Genomic DNA, 18688 nt, shown 5'->3' on the forward strand with positions numbered 1-18688 from the left:
CTGTTCATAGTGAAGCCTGTTAAATCACAGGCTCTCTGGCAAATGCAACTGCTGCCACCTCGGTCTCCTTCCACCCACCCCACCTCGGCTGTTGCCCTTGATCAGGAGTCAGTCTCAGACGATAGAAATGGGTGACCCATGTGGTTTTGCCTTTAGCTTTCCAGTTGTTCTCAGGGATGCATTGGTCCTCTACAAGGACATTCCTGTCCATCTGTCATCTCTCATACAATCTGGAAACTCTTTTATTCTCTACAAAAAAAGCTCGAAGAAATATTCTTTGGGGGTCACTCCTCTTCTCCTCTAACCAGAAGGGCAAATGGCACTTGCTAGAGCTGTGATTAGTTGTTTCCCTTTTAAGCCAAGCCGTATCCCGGAATCTCTAAAAAAGCCCCCAGAGCGATGTGGTTCCCCTTGAAACTCTCAAACACGGCCGTAGGAACTGCCTCTTTCTGGTCTGGATTGAAAGGGCTCCTGGGAGAACTGCCTTCAGGGAGCACAGCCCAGCCCCCTTCTCTGCAGACCTGCTGTATATATATTACAGAGATGAGCCCCTATTCAGCGGAAGAGCCCCCTCATTCCTTCCACCCACAGCCCGTGGGGCCGCTGAGCAGTGGAAGCAATGCAGAAGCAGCATCCTGCTCACCAGAGCTCCCACCTGCTTCCTGCACCTGCTTCCGTGGGTTCCCAATCCAAGGGAAAAGAGGGGATGATTCAACCTGCGTGTATGTTTATCCTGCTGGTAGAATGTCATTAAATATGGAAAATCATGCAAGTAATGTTCCAAAGAAATGGGTCACTGGATTGACAATCCCCCTGGATTCATCGTTCACAGTGGGGAAATCTGGTTCCTCAAAATAGATTCTTTCAGGATCTAGAAGAATAAGAGGGAGGAGAAAGTCATGTCCTCTCACTGGTGTGAACAGAACAGCAGATGTGAGATCCAGCTCTAACGGCAATAACATCTACTAAGACTGCCGTTTACTGAGAACCTCCTCTTCACAGCTATCATGAGAGGCACCCTCTCCCAACCTGTCCTCCCAATCATCCTTCAAGCTGTTACCTCCATTTTAAGCATAAAGATATTGAGGATTCTGGTACAGAGTGGAAGGGACCACAGGAGTATTTTCAAAGAATGAGTTTCAAAGAATGAGGACACTGTTGATGACTGCTTGTTAAAGCAAATATGCTTTGATGTTTGGCTTTGAATAAGTCTCCCAAGAGCTGCCAATTGAGAGGTGAAGGCTGACCTTGAACTTAGGTCATTAAGCAATTGGAAGTTCGAGACCACTGTAGCCCAAGGTACAACTGACTCCTGAATAAAGCCTGTGCCTCCCCACCCAGGCTGGCCTGCCCTCTTCCCAAGGTCAGCTGTTGTCATGAGAGGGTCAGCGGCACAAGTTGAAATATCCGATAGCCGAACGTATCACGGCAGTTACGTCTTCATCCCTGACACTGCTGAAGAAACTAAATAGAACCTCCCAACTCTACCAAAGATCGCAGGACTTCTGAACTAGAAAGAAACTTAGAGATTCTAAGGTCGCGTCTCAAAGAGATGACATCTGAGGCCTGAGCAGGTCACACGTTTTAATCTGCTTACTTTTTTTGAACCGAGTGAGGACAAAAAGTCAGTATAAGAACAAAATTAATTTCCTCCCTGATGTTTTCATGACCCCCTCTAATATGGAAAAATAAAGGAAAATAGTACCTGAATGCTGCTCGGAGACAGACGCCTGCCTCAGGCAGGAGGGAGAGGAGAACGAGGGTGCTGGGAGAATCGAGGCTGAGCGGAGAAGGCCGGAGGAGGGCGCTGACGTGGGGACGGGCCAGGAACAGTGCAAATGTTCCACACTCTGGGCGTGCAAGGAAGGCCACCCATTGACTTTGTTGTGACTTGAATTAGAACTCTTTCATGGAGAGCAGGAGGTCCAGTATCTCACCCGCATAGCTCACCCCCCCCCCCCCCCCGGATCATATGAAAATTCTGAGGGCTTACTTATATTTTGACACTGTTGTTGGGTAAGGAAGACTCCCCGTGGCTCTCCTCCATGGATACTGGAACTAAACCCCCACGACCCATCCAGTGTCCTCCACCATCTCTCTGCTCGGTTTCCCCTGCATGCATTCGTTGTTCCCCACTCTCTCTCTCTAGTGCTGCTGTTTCCTACAGAAAAAGTCTGGCTTGCCTCCTCACTACAAGGTGCCTTCAAAGGGTGGTCATGACTTTTAGTACCCTCCAACGCCCCCTCGCCTGGGAGGTGCAAAGCCACAGCTGGTTCAGGCATCCACCCGTCGTGAAGTCGGCAACCCCTTCCCGGGAATCCAGCAGGGGTCGGGCTACTAACCTCTTCCACCCCACTAAACCTTGGGGACATTACCTACTCTTCTCCCAGACGTACATTTGTGAGTTCATCCAAGAAGGCCCAGAGCTCGGAAAAACTATGCCCTGTCCAGGTGAAATGGTTTTCTTTTTTTAATTGTTTTTTTCAAAGACATTTATGGTGTGCAGGGTATGCCAGGCATAACCTGTATTCCTGTGCCCTTCAATCCTCACAGCAATGCTTTGCAGCAGCAACAGAACCCAAGCAGCTTAGCAAGGTCACTCAGCTAGAGCTGAGCTTCAAATTCAAAGAGGAAGCCCCTGTGTCCAGGGCCTGAAATAGCATATTCTGGCTTCACTGTTGCTGGATTCTGTGAAGCACAGAATCATCAAGTTGAAAAGCCAGTTTTCCTAGACCAATTCTCCTGCTAATATTTTGATGCCCTTCAGTAGAGCAGAGAACTGAGAGCTACCGTCATTGTCATTAACGGGTCCTCTCCAGCACATACCCCAATCTACCTTCCTTCAGTTTCTCCCAGACGTCCTGGCTCTGGCCTCCGGGCCACACACAACCAGCCCAACCCCCTGGCTGTCTTGATAGCATCCCAGAGTCTGGATGAAAGCTCTCCTGCCTCCTTTCTGTTGCTCCTCTGTAGCCTAGTCATCCCCAGAACCCTCTACCCCTCCTTCTACGGCTGCTTTCAACTCTCTGCCTTTTATTTCAGGTGTGAAGCTGGGTTCGTGGTGTGAAGCTGGGTCATGAGGAAGATTTGAAGAAAGCATCAAATCATTGTTCGCACTGTCATTGGGCATTTGTGTGGAGTAAATCCTCACCCTGCTCTTTGATAGACTCTTCCAGGTGCCAGAAACATTTGAATATGAGTTGCAGGTGATTTAGGAACATCCTTGAAAAACCTGCCTAGTGGGTAACAAGCTGTTTGCCTGTAATTACCTCAGAGCAAAGGTTAAGCACTTTGGAATATTGAAGACATTTTAAAAGATTATTTTGAAAATTTGTGAGAGAGGAAAATACAAGAACAGCTGTTCTTTAAAATCACTGTAAATTATTCATGTACAAATAATGTAAAAACACTGAGTAGTGAATCTCTTTGGAGTTATTTGGGTATGTGAGTTTAGAAAGTCTCAGCTGGAAAGAGAATTTTCCCCGAGTTCCTTCCTAAATCTCTTTATCTTACAATTTCTTTATAATACTACAACATTCCTTGGAGACTATTGCCATGATATTTAAATAGGAATTTTTTTTTTTTTTGTAATAGCAATTTTTAAAAATAGATCTTTTTTGGCAAGTGAGATAAGTTCTTTTGGAACTGTTCTACTGTCTGAGATAAACATGTAAAGGAGTGTGTATGCCATGAGCCCAGAGACCCACCTGAAGCACTATCATGCCCTCTATAGAGCAGTTTCACAGCTGTGGATTTCTTTCTAGGATCGAATATAGGAAAGCCCATGGTTCTTGGACATTTTGCATCCTTCCTAATGCCTGTGTCACTGTTAATAAAAATGTCAATCTGATCATCTTGATTGACGATCTTAGTGACTTTTTGGTAAGGTCAGGATAGCATTCTCTTCAATAATTAAGGATCCCCAGACCGCTTTTATAGACATTCCTGGTTGGCACTGGCTTCTACCTAACAGTAGACCTGGCCCACTTTTATAATATTTATGAGACCCAAATAAAATGGCCAAATTTAGGGGGGGAATAAGCCCTAATGCCCAGTTAAATTTGAATTTTAAATAAACAACAATTTTTAGTAAGTATGTCCCAAACACTGGATTGCACCTGGCATCCCTATGCCCAAATTCAGTGTCATTACCCTATGTTAATTTTCACTAATGAACTGTAGGAGTATCTCCATGGTGTGATAGACTAAAAACTTCATCTATCTTTTAAATCTCTATTAAAGACATAACAAATACCTTCCTTGACAAAAGAAATACGTGCCAACTGAGACATATGGCTAGTCTCACCCAATGTATGTGTCTTGCACAGAGTTGAAATCTGGGCCTCCAATAATTTCTTAAGAACTGATAATTAGGGGGAACTACAAATGAGCACAAACAAAGAAAGGTAAAAAGGAAGGGAATCATCTTAGCACCTGAAGAATTGCAAAGAGGTCAGGAATCTTGTCTTACCCATTGTTTTCCTTTGCATGCATCAGCATGTTCAATACACAATAAATACTTGTTTACTAACAGAGAGATGAATAAATGGCTGAATAAGTTATGCTCAAAGCCTCTTTCTCAAGCCACCACTACAAGCTATCTAAGGGCCTTTCAGATGTCAATGTTGTGTCAGACTCTAAAGAGAGTAACTAGGCTTTAAAGTGTGTGGCTGTGTGAGGGTTAGAATGGGCTAGGATGGGGTGGGATGGGATGGGATGGGTGGGGTGTGATGTGGTGTGGTGTGGTGTGGTGGAGTGGGATGGGATGGGATGGGACAGAAGGAATGGAACTAGAACACCTAAGCAGTGTAATGATAAAAATGCCAAATGCCAAGATTTTACTTATGCTCAGATAAAATGTTAAAGTCAATGTGTCTCTTATGTCTCTGAAACATAGGAATTTTGCAATAGATTGTTACAAGTATTTTTGAGACATCTATTAAAGTACTGATCAGAAAGTTTGCTCCAAGAAACTGGGCATTAGGGTGGCTGTTATTTAACTGGTTAAGTGGAGATTCACTCATTTAATATTCTCCTGCAAAGCCTGTAAAACCAAAGACATTTTAAGTTCAACTGAGCATGTATCAAACTTGTTCTCTCTCCTACCATTTGTTGATCCTTGAATTTGTGATCATTTGGGGAATTTGATTTGTATCTGATCAATTTTATGAGATAAAACACTAGCCAGAAAAATGCAAGTAACTAATATGTATTTCTTTCTGTAAAAAGGGAATTATGTCTATATAAAAGAACCATAATCCTTATTCTCCATGTTTCTGATAAAGGCTTATTTTATTATGTAAATGAATATTTTAATAGGTTTTTATTGGTTTTTTATTCCTATCCACTTTATAGATTCATCAAAAAAAAAATTCAGTGTGGATATTTTATTTTCCAAAGTTGTTTTAAGCAAATGTGGACAGTGAATGCTCTCGAATTATACATACTAAATTTAAGGATGTATTTATTGTCTGTGCTATGTTGAGCAGAAAACAGCTATCTATTACATAAAGTCATTTAAAGAAGCAAACAAGCTTTTGTAATCTGTTCTTCAGCCGTAAATTCTTCAGTGATACACATATAGTTGTCTTAATAAAATAAGCCTCTTTATTTGATTTGAAAATGAAAAATCAAATTTTTTACCTATAGGACTATATTGAACAGATCAACCTAATCTGTGTACAAAACTAAACTGTATTTGTTTGGAAATGTATTACTATTTGTAGTGAACAAAATGAACATAAGCTGACATAACCTAGAACACAGTTGTAAGTATTATTTAAAATAATAAGGAACAACCTTTTAGACGGGTATTTGAAGTTAACTGATATGCTCTCCTGGGGCTTTTGGGTTTTTTGTTTTTTTTTTTAAAGTTAAAACATACAGCTTCTTCAACCATTCCACTATGTTGGGGTGTCAGTACCTGTTATAGACTGAATGTTTATGTCCCCTTCACATTCATATAGTAAAATTCTAACATGCAGTGTGATGGTATTTGGAGGTGGGGCCTTTTGGTGGTGATCGGATCACAAGGATAAAGCCCTCATAAATGAGATTAGTTCCCATATAAAAGAGACTTCAGAGAGCTGGAGTATTGCATTGTTAAAGAGTATTCTGTTGCCCTGGCCGGTTGGCTCAGCGGTAGAGCGTCGGCCTGGCGTGCGGGGGACCCGGGTTCGATTCCCGGCCAGGGCACATAGGAGAAGCGCCCATTTGCTTCTCTACCCCCACCCCCTCCTTCCTCTCTGTCTCTCTCTTCCCCTCCCGCAGCCAAGGCTCCATTGGAGCAAAAATGGCCCAGGCGCTGGGGATGGCTCCTTGGCCTCTGCCCCAGGCGCTAGAGTGGCTCTGGTCGAGGCAGAGCGATGCCCCGGAGGGGCAGAGCATCGCCCCCTGGTGGGCGTGCCGGGGGGGGGGGGGGGGGCGCATGCGGGAGTCTGTCTGACTGTCTCTCCCCGTTTCCAGCTTCAGGAAAAAAAAAAAAGAGTATTCTGTTGAATAAATATGTCACTATTTTTCCATTCAACTTATGATAGATATTTGAGTGGACTACAGTTTGGGGCTATTACAAATAGTGTTGCAGTGGACATTGCTGATCATGTTTTATGTTGCCCACATGTACGCATAGATACTGGATTTATACCTAAGAGTGAAACTGTTACTGGATCATAGCTCTGTGTATATTCAGCTTCAGGAATTGCTAACAGTTCTCCGAAATGGCCGTGTTAGTTTAAACCTTAGGAAATTATAGTTTTTGCAATGAAAAGAGTTGAGTATCAGTAATTTCAGTGATTTAAACCCCAATTTTTACTTCTGTCAGAGATGTATGAGAGTTCCCGTTGCTACACATCCTCACCAACCTGTGATATAATCTGTGTTTCGTGTTATCTATTTGCAATTTTAATTCCCATTCTTATGACTAGTGACCCTTACCCTTTTTTCACATCTTTATTGGCCATTTGGAAATCCCTTTTCCTGAATTTCTGTTTCAAAGTTTCTTGCATTTTTAAAACATTGGATTATCTATCTTTTTCTGATTAATTATACACATTCCTTTTATATTCCAGACACAAGTTTATTGTCAAATATATGTTTTGTAAATATCTACTCCCACTTAGTGGTTTGCTTTTCCCTCTCTTAATAGCATATTTGATGAACAAAAGGTCTTTGTTTTTACATAGTCCAGTTTTTCAATGTTTTCCTTTTCATTTAGTCCTACTTTCACCCTAATGTATAAGAACTCTTTGTCTGCTGCAAAGTCATTAACACATTATCCCAAACTATTCTTTAGAAGCTTTATAATTCTGTTATATTTATAGCTATAATTCAGTGGTCCCCGACCCCCGAGCTGAGGACAGGTACTGGTCCGTGGGCCATTTGGAACTGGTCCGCAGAGAAAGAATAAATAACTTACATTATTTCCATTTTACTTATATTTAAATCTGAATGATGTTTTATTTTTAAAAAATGACCAGATTCCCTCTGTTACATCCATCTAAGACTCACTCTTGACGCTTGTCTCGGTCACGTGATACATTTATCCGTCCCACCCTAAAGGCCGGTCCTTGAAAATATTTTCTGACATTAAACCGTTCTGTGGCCCAAAAAAGGTTGGAGACCACTGCTATAATCCACTTGGAGTTTATTTTTAAATAAAAAGTAAAATAAGTGACAAGATTTACTTTTCTTCCATATGAATATCTTGTTGACCCAGAACCACTTATTGAAAAAACTGTATCGCAATGTCCCCTTTGTCATAAAACAGGTGACTATACAAGAGTTGTTCTATATCTGAACTTTCTACTCAATACCACTGGTTTATTTGTCTATCTCTTACCAGTACTACACTCTTGTAATTACTATAGCTTCAACTGGCATCGTAAGCCTTCCAATTTTATTCTTCAGGATTGCCTTAGGTATTCTTGGCCTTCCGTGTCTCCATATAAACTTTGGAAGCAGTTTATTAATTTTTATACACACACAGCTGCTTACATTTAGATAAGGCTTATAATAAACTATAAGCTAATCCAGAGAGAAGTGATAATATTGAGTCTTCTAATTCATGAATGTGGAGCAGACTTCCACTCGCTTAGCTCTTCTTATGAACCAGCAAATGCTTCAAGAGAAAAAAGAACACAGAATGGCAGGCTCACCTCAATGAGTTTTCTTCTTTCAAGGATCTCAACCCTTCAAGCTCTGGTCAGTAGCTCATCAACACCTTCAAACAGACATTTCCCCCTAGTTTTCCTTAGAAGGAGATTGATCTGATACAAGCTCAGCTATCAGAATGGCAGTGAGTACAAGATGGATAGCAGAGATGTGGTAAGGCAGGAGTCTGGTATCTAACAAAGCTGACTTCAAACCCAGATTTTGCTCTGTTTTTGACTTACTCTGTTTGTGACCTTGGCCAGCTCTAAAAACATCATATTAAAATCACAGATGTGGGAGATGGTGTATGCAGGGAATGGCTATTCTTCTGGAAGAAGAATTCATGGAAGAGAAGACTGAAAATGCAGAGAGAGGTCCATATACTATCAGCAATCACTCTGTGTGTTCACCACACACCAGCACAGTGCTATGAGACACTGTTATCCTAACGTCACAGGTGAATAAATTAAGGGTTAAGAAGAATAACTTGTGCCACTTCTCACAGCTAGTGCCAATAAGTGATGAAGCCTGGATTTCAATCTAGGCAGCCTGATTCGAGGCCTCTGCTCTTAACCAGAGACTTCAGCAGTGGACCATGGAGTCTAAACCTTACTCTACAGTCAGGGAGAGCTTTCAGATTTCTTTAAGGCTGAAATGACATATAATTTAGGAACATCACTCTGGTCATGCTTGAAGAATGAATAAATCTCCTGATATAATTTTTATATGTAGATTTCTATGTTGTTTAAACAAAGTAAAATGAACCAACCAAAAACTCCTGCAACATAATAAGTTATATATCTAAAGAGACCACTATCCAAATCACTGCAAATTTTTATCAGTTTTCTTTTATATTTCTGTCTTGAATTTCTGGATTCATAGTTCCTACTAAACAAAACTACTCCTTGATGAACAACTAAGGTGCCGCAACAAAGAATTGATGCTTCTCATCTCTCTGCCTTCCTGTCTGTCCCTATCTGTCTCTCTCTCTCTGTCTCTGTCACACATACACACACAAAAACAAAACAAAAAAACCCTACTCCTTGAGAAATGAATATGTGTGATTTATTTTATCTTCTATATTTTTTTACCTATTTCCACATGTTTGAGAATGCTATTCTTATTAGCTATATTGTCTTCATGTTTATTATTCCTACTTTTTAATTGCTTAAAAAAATCTTATCATTGTTTCTATGCATGTCTTCTGTTGGCATGGGGGATTTTAGATGCTATAGATTATTTTTAATAAATTATTTTAATTTCTCTGTGAAAATAGTGTGCATTTTTAGCTTATTTTTATGTGAAATCATTTTTTGTGATTGATTCTTAATCTATTATTAGATTTTCTCTTTCCTTGTTGTCATCTTACCCCATTTGTTCTTTTCATTAAAACCCCATCGTTGTCTGCCTGTTTGGCAGAGACATTTTAGCTTTGCATATTCTAAGTAGGTGATATTATCTCGTATTATTTCTCATATACTTAAATACTGCATAAATTTATCGCATCTAAGCAAACGAGCCAATAGCATTGTCTTCTTATTTTTTAGACTCCTATTGTCTTAGTTTTTTAGTCAATTCAGGTTGCTATAACACATTATCATAGACTGGGTGACTCAAACAGCAAACATTCACTGCTCACAGTGCTGGAGGCTGGGACATCCAAGATCAAGGTGCTGGCTGATCTGGTGTCTGGTGAGAGGCGGCTTCCTGGTTTACAGATGCTTTCTTCTCATTGTTTTCTCATATAGCAGAGAGCAAGAGGGAGGAAGCAAGCTCTGTCCCATCTCCTCTTAATAACGGCATTAATCCTATTCATGGAAGGGGTGGGGGGACCTCTCAAATAGCCTCCCAATCCTGTCACATTGGGGGTTAGGGTTTCAACATATGAATGAGGAGGAAGGCACAAACACACACTCAGGCCATAACATTTAGGCTTCATGTTGAAATCCCCTCTTGACTTACAATGATGATTTCACTGGATGCTATTTAATTTGCCAGCTTCTCGGGATATTTACCAGGCCTGTGGATGTAATGGATTTGTTGTCTCTTGAGTCTATTATTAAAGTGATTTTTTAAATCAGTTGATGGTGAGGATTCTCAACATGATTTCACGTGCCCTGCAATAACAATAATAACAACCATAATAGCAATGATAATAAATTTGAGTATTCATTATGTTCCTAGCCCTGTGCTAAGTGTTCTGCATACATCATCTCATATAATCATCCCAAAATAAGTACCACTGACCCATTTATCCTACGACCACACTAACCCAGACACTAAGTGCCAAAATGTGATTTAAACCTAGGTCTTTCTGACTCCAGAGTCTGTGCTCTGCTATATTTAACACTCGCCTCATGTGACCCAGTTGCTTTTCAGTAACACTCACAATTTGGTTGAGCTCATCCTCTCCGGTCTTTGACTTCATTCCTGATACTCTGTTTACTCAGTTTCGCCATATAACCACACCCCACAACATTTCTTTGAAGCATATAAAATAAATAACCTCATGGGAATTGTATGGCAAGAATTGAAATGAACATTCATAGTTCCAGGTCGCACCATCACTTGAACTATATTTTAGAATCCACACAATATATCGACTTCCTCAGGTTCAAAGTCATTTCTGCAGCTTTTTGGTGTATGTACTTGGCTGTCCTTTAAATATTTCCCTGTGCTGTTTGGCACGCTGGTGCTCAGGGGTTTAGCTGACCACAGTGAGAGTTCCTTGTCACTGTTTTATGGAAGTTTGTGTTCCACCTTCTGAAAGCAAAGGAGGACATGACAAAAACCTCAACTAACATGTGTCCCAATGCCCAGACTTGCGCCACCAGGGAGGGCACACACAAGCCCCGAATAAAAGAGCAATTGCTACATGACTGTGTGGGAAGGGCCACCCTCCCCTCCTGGGCTGCAGTCTCCCTGGTAGAGCTCATGCCACGTCTGTGTCCATGTCCTGGCTGCCTCTGCAGTCCCGTGCAGCCTGGGACTAGCCCGAGCTGGGCTCTTGGACAGAAAAGCCTATTCCCATCCTTCCTCAACAGCACTGAGGCTCCTTCTGCCTGAGCATTGGGCTCCCTTCATTGCTAGAGTCTTTCCTCCTGTTGTAAATCAGTCCTCCCGCCATGTCCACGTACGTGATCGGGCGCTTCTGTAATTGTGTGTTTCCACCACAATTCCTGCTTTTGTTTCCACCTTCAAAACTGTAAAACACATTCTTAACATCTTCACATAGCTTTTACTTATACTATTTAATAGGTCCAAAGATGGAGTTTAGAAGTATAGAAAAAAATTTTCCTGCAGGTTTAGCAGAGTAATTAACAGGTTATGGACTCATGCGTGCAGGGAAAATAAATAAATAAATAAATAAATAAATAACCAAACAAACCTCAGCAAGAATATATTGTTCTTTCTATGCCAGTGTCTCAGGTGTATCTCTTTGGAGAACCTCTTAAGGTGACTAAGCAATATTCTAGCATCTCTGGGTTTTCTGGGCATGAGACCATCCACTAGCACCAATTTTGCCCATATTTTAATACCTCACTTATTCTTCTGGCGCTTAGCAGAGATAGAAGCAGCTTTTACAGTTTTTCCCTTTGCTTTTGCAAATCTCAGATTCAGTAGTGTTTTATCCTCCACATGCGTCCTTCTTCGTCTGTCCTTCTCTGGTTTTCAGCTTTGTTTGGAGCTCCTGCTCCTGTCTGTGTTCCAAAGTCTTTTACAGTGTGTCTTCATCAGAGAGACTCCAGGGCAGCTCCATTGATTTCTTTTGATACCATAAGAAGAATTCAGGAAAAAAGGATCACCATCCATCACTGACCTTTAGCCTTTGTTTCTTGGTTCTCTCTCTCTCTCTCTCTCTCTCTCTCTCTCTCTCTCTCTCTCTCTCTCTCCAACTCTGCTTGGACCACTATTACCGCCATCACTCCTGTACTCCTGGCTTTCTAGCTGAAGGGTAAAGCCATTTCTCTTTCCCTTTAATTTAAGGGGATCTTAATTTAAGATACATATTGACTTTCTCTCAACTCCTTTAATTTACCAAGCTTCTTCTTGCCTCAGGGCCTTTGCATATGCTGCCCCTCTGTCTGAAACTGCTGTCTGACTCTTAATCTGGCTCCTCTCTCTTCTCATCTTCAGGTCTGTTTTCATGTCACTTTTGCAGAAGGGATTTTATGCCCAGAAGCCCCCTCCCTGCCCATCCCCCATGTAAATTACATCTTCTATGTCACTCTCAGCCATATCATTCTATTCTTTCCCTTCATGCCATCTATCACATTTCTAATTATTTGCTCATTTGCATTCGTTTCATACCCTGCTCTCCCATTGCACCACTAAGTCCCATGAAGGCAGGGGAGTGTTTGCCATTGTAACCACACACTCAGCCCAAGGCATAAAAAAGTCTGCAATTGGTATTTTAACTGGATGAGTAAATGAGTGATTGAATGCTGAATATTTGAGGAACATTTTTCTTGAAGACAGAGTAAAATAACAAACTTGAAAATGTAGTACCAGAAGAGGTTAGAGCATGCTCTATCTTAAGTTTACTGACCATTGAGCCTAGTTAGCTTGCCTGGGTCATTACATGGAAGAAGTGCTAGAGTAACTGAACATCCCAACTCGCTCAGGGCTGGTTTGGCTTTAGCACTGAAAGTCCAGCATCCTAGGAAACCCTTTGGTCCCAACCAAACCAGGATGGTCACACAACCCAGCACAATCCTTGGCTTAACCCACCTGTGACAAGTGAAGAACAAATTTTTCTGCCCTCAATGATTTTTTTTAGCCCCAAGACTGATTATTTTTTGTGGCCATTCTGGCTGTGCAAAAATCTTCTCTTCCCCTTAACTGCAAAGATGTATTTTAGCTAGAAACTAAACCAGGAGCTATTGCTCTTATTTCAGTTGGTGTATTAAACTCAGGGACTGTACATTTCACTTTTTTTCTCGAGTGGCTGTTGCTAAATGTGCTACTATACTTAGTATATCGAACTGTACAGGATAACACTTTTCTTCTTCCATATGTTTTTAAGATCTTTTCTTTTGCACACGAACTTCAAGAATTTCAGCCACTAATTCCCAGGGTCCACCTTTATTTGGAGTTCTTTTTGTGGGTGTCCTTGAGCTGTTTCTAAGATAGTTCTTTGAGAACCGTATTGTTGTAAGAATTTTTCATTCTTTTCTTCCCTTTTTCCTGCTGTTTTTGTTTTTACTCCTTCAAACTTACCTGTACTTTGGGGACTGAACATTCCTCCCCTGCCAGTCCTCAAAGCCCTCTCTCGTTTTAAAGCCTGATTTATGGAATTTTTTCGCTCTGGATATATATATTTACCCTCTCATCTATGAGCCTATTTTCTGTTTCTTCTCGTCAGCTGGTAATGATTTCCAATTTGCTAGTCATTGTTTCTTATATCTTTTTTATAATACCTTGAAGCTGGTAATTATTTTTTTTTTAAAAAAAGGTTGATTCAAAATTTTCTCGCTTCTAAATTTCTGAGAAATGCTTTGTGAACCATTTCTTTTCTCTGTCCTTCTTGCCTGCTCCCATTTTATTTCATCTTATAATAGTAATTACTAACAATACCACTCAAAGGTATCTTTTTTTTTCATTTAGACACCTTTTTTTTTCTTTCCTAAATCAATTTACTAACTAGTCTACTATCTTTCTTCGAGGGTTTGCCTGCCTTATAACACAGCAGCCCTCATGACTCCTCCTCTGCTCCGAGTTTTAATAGAGTTCTATTTTTATAAGAAACAAAAAGCCCACAAATTTGAATGCAAAAGCTTGTAATTCATTCTAACTGCATCTTTCCGTGTTTGCCATTGAAAGCTGGTTATTGAGACAGGGCCCATGGCAACACCGTCTACCAGGGGCCATCTTCTCTGGATTTTAGACAGAGGGGTTCAGAAGCCCCCTCACTCTCCAGACCTATGATGTGATGTGATGTAATATGATTCTGAGTCTATCCAGGACTTGGAAGAAAAAGAAATTCTATGGGTAGCTATTTGAAAATCGGCAAATAGGAGTTGTGTGCGATAAGGTGAGAAAGAGAAGTTCACTAATGCCTCTCTCTCTCTCCCTCTTCCTTTCCGGGAGTTTCTGCTTTCTCATGGTCTCCTGTTCACCTGCCCTACACAGATACAACCTTATGGGGTCGGATGGGGTATCCAGCAGGGGTTTCTCTGTTAGGCAGGCTTTAGCTCCAGCTGGTCCAATCAAAACAGGTGAGTTTGTTCTGCTCAAAACATAGGCTTTATAAGCCATTTAAAAAAATTGCTGAGAAGCTCCTTTTCTCAGAAGGAAACTGTGTAACTGACACTTTAGAGACCTTAGAGACTGTGTAAGGAAGAGAGTAAGAGTACAAACAGTGGATAAAACAAACAAGCTAGATGTTCTGGTCAAGCTAGAAAAGAGTTACAAGAGACTTCCCGAATTTCTCCTGTGACATTTATTGCTGTCTTTGACTCTAAGCCTTTTGCTTTGATGCATGAGGTTGAGTGAAAAAGTCAATATTTGAACATTATTTTCTCACAAAAATGGCTATTTCACTAGCTTTGATTAATATCTATTTCTTGAAATACCACTAGCTTCCTCTGCCATTACTTTGTATCTAAATCCTATTTATCCTTTAAGGCCCAGTCCAAATGCCAATCCACCACGAACCTCCCTCAAGTCTCCAGCTGAAAGGAACCATGGTCCCCTCCCAGTCTCTGCACATTCATTTATCACGATCCTCATCACTGTCAGCATTATACTGAAGATACTCACCTACATAACTGATCTCGGCTTCTAACTATGAACTTCAATTTTGGATCTACCTGCCCCCTTCCCCAACGTCGCCTAGAACCACATTTAGCACGTAGTGGGAGCTTGTGGCAGGCAGAACAGTGATTCATAGGTTACCTTACTCAGCAGAAGGAAATTGAGATTTCAGAGGCAACCAAGGTTGCTAATCAGCTGGTTTGGAGAGAGGGAGATTATCCCAGTAGACTCAGTCTAATCACATGAGTCCTTAAAAGTAGAAGAGGGGGTCAGGGTGATGTAATGTGATAAGGACTCAACCCACCCCGGCTGGCTTTGAAAATGGAGGGAGGGGCTACGAGCCAAGAAACGCAGGCAACCTTGAGAAACTGGAAAAGGCAAGGAAACAGATTCTTCCCTTGAGAGTCCAGGAAGAACACAGAGCTGCCGACACCTTGATCCTGGCCCAGTGAGACCTGCATCTGACTTCTGACACACAGAACCACAAAATATTATATTTGTGTTGTTTAAAGCCACTCAGTTTGTGATCATTTGTTACAGCTGCCGCAGATAATATAAAACTCAATAAATACTCACATCATTAACCAATTATAGTTATTTGTCATCTTTCTTTCTTTGTAAATGTCTAAACCAGAATCAAATCAACTCAAATTTCATAAAATCACATATTTAGATTTTTTTCTTTATCTATGGAGATGAGAGGGAATATAAATCTTTTTTACGTTAAAACTCTTTAGAAAAAGTAATTCTTAACTCCCTATCAAAGTTATATAGATAGGTTTTGTCATTTAGTTTGCTTTTTAATTTAAGTTATGGAGGATTGAATTTGTTTGTTTGTATATTTTTTAGGAAAACTAAACCTAACTAAACACATCAACAACAAAATGAAACAACTTATATGTTTTCAAACTTCTATGAAGTAGACTAGACCATTCAGAATGAATTGAAAAGTTTGAGGTGGGGTGTTGTATGAATAACTTGTTATGGTAGCTTTAAAGTTTAATCTGATAATTTATTATGTAATTTATAACTCATAGAAATGCATTACTTGTGGCAAATTTTCTGTAGCTCATTTAATTGTTCTTTTTCTTGCAACAAAGCTATCATTTGAAAATGAGCAAAAATCTTAACATTGAGTCAGTTCAGGAAAAACCTCTACTTCTTTCTTATCATTTTCTGATCATAAAGATAGTGTTTGTTTATTTTACAGAAATTAAAAGTGGCAGAAAAAAATTAAAATAAGTAAATTTTAACTTTGATCTCTCATCATCTAGAAGGAACTCCTGCTACACTGAGGTATGTTGTCTTTTTGCCATGTGTGCTTGTGACTGTATACAATTTTAATACATTTTTTATTATACTATTTTGCATCATATTATTTTATCATGTGGTATTTTTAGTTGAGCGCTTTTCTACTACTTCATTAAATACTTTTGAACCAACCATATCATTGAATAACATAATCTATGTGGATTGATTAAGCTTTACCTTGCAAGCAGATCAAACTCCTGAGGGAAGTCTTCTCATTTGTTAGTAAAAAGATGAGTCCAATTTTCTGCCCCTGGTTCTGAGATCAAGTCCATGGGGCCTCCCAAGGACACCTGATAACAGAATGAGACATCTTTTGTGGAGACCCAAAGCTGTCCCTGTGGCCACTCCATGTCACCGGACTCATCCATCTCCTGAAAGCCCACGCACATTGTGTTCCAAGGTGCCACTTATTTTTAGGAGATGTTTTCCTCTTGTTTCTGCAGCTGTTTTTAATCACAAGCTTTGGGCACTGCCTCCCAAAGAAACCCTGGCAGAGACAAAGGTGTAAAGAAGGAAGGGACAAGGCACTTGTCAGAGCCACCTTGGACACCTTCCTACGGAGAGGGAACTTATCCACCCAGACCTTCATGTCTACTCCTGTGCTGTGGCAGCAAAGCAGAGGCTGTAAAACTAGACAAACCTGGGCTAAGTCCTCACACTACCTCTTCATTGCCAGCTGCACGACCCGGGGGCAATTCCATAAGTGAATTTCAATCTCCTCTTTTGTGTGACAATAAGTAAATACAGTACTAAATTATAAAAGTTAAATGATTATGTAAAACTGCTTTGTCAACTATAATGACCATTTCCAAACCATGAGTAGACAGGGAGAAGGAACTTCTAGGGCACTTTTTTATGCCCTAATCATTATTCAGTATATTTTTTACAAGTTATCAATAACAAAATGAACATATATATATGAACATATATATATATATGAACACATATATATATATATATAACTTTACAAGGAGATCTGATAATTCAGAAGGAATCAAAATTTTGAGTGAAATTCTGCAATAAACTGTAACAAATCCCCAAATTTCAGTGACCCAACATAATAGAAGTTTTGTTGCCCATGTGAACATCCAATATAGGTGTGGCTGGTCAGTGGAGAGTCTGCCAAGGGACCCAGGCTCCTTCTATATTGTAGCTCTATCCGTGTGCTCTAGAGCGGCAGGGCCCTCTGCATTCAGCCAGCAGATGAGGAAAATGAAAGGAGGGAGAAGGCACACACCTACTTCAACCTCCACAGCCAGAGAGTGATGCTCGTCAACACTGATCACATTCCACTGGCAAGAACCCGTTTTCCCGCACATTTACCTGGGAAAGGAGAGGGGAAACACAATCCAAATTTGGTGAGCAGCTAGCCCGCCTGCCACGCATATCAATGTAATTAACAGAAGAAAACACATGCCAAGAATCAATGCTGAGATTGAGCATTACCTATAGTTTTGGGCTCAAAATGAATGATACGACTCTCTTTGTGATGTCTTAGAGTCTTGTTTCCAGCACACTCATATAGTCTTACAAGCAATAATATTACAGCCTACTCTTGTGGTCACATTTTCAGAGGCCTTCAAAGGACGACTGCACTTGTTCATTGAATTTCTTTGTTGACTCTTCATTCATTCAAAAAAGTACTAATGAGCCTGACCTGTGGTGGCACAGTGGATAAAGCATCAACCTGGAATGCTGAAGTTGCTGGTTTGAAACCCTGGGGTTGCCCGGTCAAGGCATATAGGGAAGCTGATGCTTCTTACTCCTACGCAGTGGTGGGATACAGCGGGCTCACACTGGTTCAGCAGAACTGATACCTAATTTTTGTTGAGTTCAGGGAACCAGTTGTTAAAATGGCACTTGTAATCAGGGTTCTCTCTAAGGTGGGCACCTGGGCAGCCGCCCAATGTGGAAATCACAAATTTACATTCCTTACTCTTTTTTAACATTCATCTGTGCAACAGCATATTCTAAGCGCCTATAGTAATGTTCATTCTGTCCATAGGTAAAAAAAAATTGCAAGTGAGGATGCCAATCAAGAAGCAATATGGAACTATCTTAAATAACAGTTTTATTGTTTTTTGCCAGGTATTATTTAATATCTTTTCATTACTATTTTAAAACTCTTTCTTATAATACAATCTAGTTTTGTGTACCTCTTTTATTGTTATTTAAGTATTAAATGCATTAAATAATAACCTACCTTTTGGTATATTGTTTTTTATACTTAAAATGGTCATTAGGGCAGAGAACCAGTTGTTAAATTATTTAAATCCCACCACTGCTCCTACTGATTTCTATCTCTCTCTCTTTCCCGTCTCTATCATGAATAAATAAAATTTAAAAAAAATTTTAAGTATTAATGAAGTACACATTATGAGCAAGTTACTGTACCTATGAAAAATGACTCTTCGGAGGCCTGGGGCTCTCTCTGCATTCTGCAGGCTTCCAGAAGAGAGCTGCTTTGCCCAGA

Source organism: Saccopteryx leptura, chromosome 2, assembly GCF_036850995.1.
Source record: "Saccopteryx leptura isolate mSacLep1 chromosome 2, mSacLep1_pri_phased_curated, whole genome shotgun sequence".
Lineage (NCBI taxonomy): Eukaryota > Metazoa > Chordata > Mammalia > Chiroptera > Emballonuridae > Saccopteryx > Saccopteryx leptura.